The 1,869-nt window shown below is 33.5% G+C and overlaps 1 non-coding gene across 1 annotated transcript; it reads right to left on the bottom strand.

The window, feature by feature from the left end:
- Window positions 1-532: 532 nt before the first annotated feature.
- Window positions 533-596, bottom strand: LOC142457529 (U7 small nuclear RNA). Its single transcript, XR_012786251.1, has one exon. It is a non-coding gene; the product is annotated as a U7 small nuclear RNA (small nuclear RNA).
- Window positions 597-1,869: the final 1,273 nt, after the last annotated feature.

The following is a 1,869-nucleotide window of genomic DNA, read 5'->3' on the forward strand; positions in this document are numbered from 1 at the left end:
TGATGGCGGCACCGACCATGCTTTCCTTCTTAACTAACTCCCACTATTGTTAACTGCTCCTAATCTTCTATTCATTTTTCTCAATACTCCTCAATTTCATTTATAGGTTCCTCATTTCATTGTTCTCTTCTTAAATACTTGCCTTCCTCAGAACCCTACCTGTTGTCTCGTGAAAGGTAGATCACTTCCTACTGCTGGTATTTTCAAATGCCTCATGTGCATGTGAAAGTTGGATGTTGAATAAAGTAGACCAACACATCTGTCTCGGAAGAACAGCCAGAGTGCTCCTTAGAGTAAGGTGACCAGATGACCGGCTTTTGGCGGGACAGTCCCAATTTTAAACAATTTGTCCCGTGTCCCACGGCATTTTTAAAAAGCCCCGATTTTTGGAAAGAATGCACAAGCTAGGAACAGCGGTAGAACGGGAAGGGAATATATATAATACATAACGCCATTCAAACAGCTGCTGATTTGTTGCCCATAGATGTGGAAAATATTGTTATTAAAATATATTCTTTGTGTGTGTGTTTGGGGGAGTTTTCCGGGAAAAAAAACAGAAAACCTGCTACACAAATTCTAAAAGAGCTGTAACACTTAAAATATATTCTTATTTCTATATATCCAGTGTGTGCATTGAAATGGTTAAAGAATATTGTGAAACTGCGGAAGTCGAATATCAGAAAATACCTGGATACAGTGAAACGCACTGGTTAGCTCTTTTGCCAGCTGTCAAAAGAATTTTGAAAATATACGATCCTTTGAAATCCTACTTTCTATCACAGGATAAATGTCCTAGAATTTTAGAAGAGTTTTTTGAAAAAGAATCTTCAAAAATTTGGCTTGAGTTTGTACACAATCAAGCAGCTCTTTTTCAAAATACTATAAAACTTATTGAAGGTGACAAAATTTCGGTAATCGAAGTAGAAAATGAAGTTAATAATTTAAGATTTCAGTGTCAAGAGCAGTTAGAAAATAATTTTCTTATGTTAACTATCTGTAATAGTGTAAGCCAGCTAGAAGAACAAGGTGCAATAAATCGTGCAGATATCATAAATCACGTTAAAAAGTTCTATAGTAACTGCATAGATTATTTAGAAGAGTGGACTGTACATTACAATGATATTAAACAATCTCATTGGGTTACATTGAAACAAGAACTTAATTGGAATGATGTGCAAAAATCATTCAATCATATTACTCAAAATTTCTCTTATAACAATATTTCCTAAAATGATCTCTGTAATGAGGTATCATTATTTAAAAATATATTGATAAGGAAAAGGTCAAATCTTGGACATTAGCAAAAATCTTAATAGAGAACAAATGATTAGAAATATTTCACTTTGAAACAAACCATATTCCATACAAAAATGCACTAAAAATTGTGGAGTACGTGCTGTCCTTACCAGGAACTAATGCTGCGTTTTTTTCTACAGTAAATAAAGTGTGGACATCAGAAAAATCACAATTAACTGTTGAGACTTTGAAAGCCATTTTATGTGTGAAATATAATTTAACGAATTCTTGTGAAATCATGACCTTGTAAACGACGACAGCAATCTACTAAAAAAAATTAACTCAAATGAGAAATATGCCCAAGAATAAAATAATAATATACATAATTTTAATGTACTATATTTGTAAATTGTACTTATGTTGAAATTAAAAACAATATATTACAATACTATTTTTGCATTTTATGAAAATTTTTGTTGCCCCATATAGACCAAATTTTTAATCAAGACACCTCCCCCCCGCCATCCTCCCTGGTCAATGGAGTCCCGCTTTACCAAATGTTAAAATCTGGTCACCTTACCTTAGAGCCTAAGATGGCGAGACTTTGTCTTACGGAATAGCCTAGTCCGTGAA

This window comes from Tenrec ecaudatus, chromosome 9, assembly GCF_050624435.1.
Source record: "Tenrec ecaudatus isolate mTenEca1 chromosome 9, mTenEca1.hap1, whole genome shotgun sequence".
Lineage (NCBI taxonomy): Eukaryota > Metazoa > Chordata > Mammalia > Afrosoricida > Tenrecidae > Tenrec > Tenrec ecaudatus.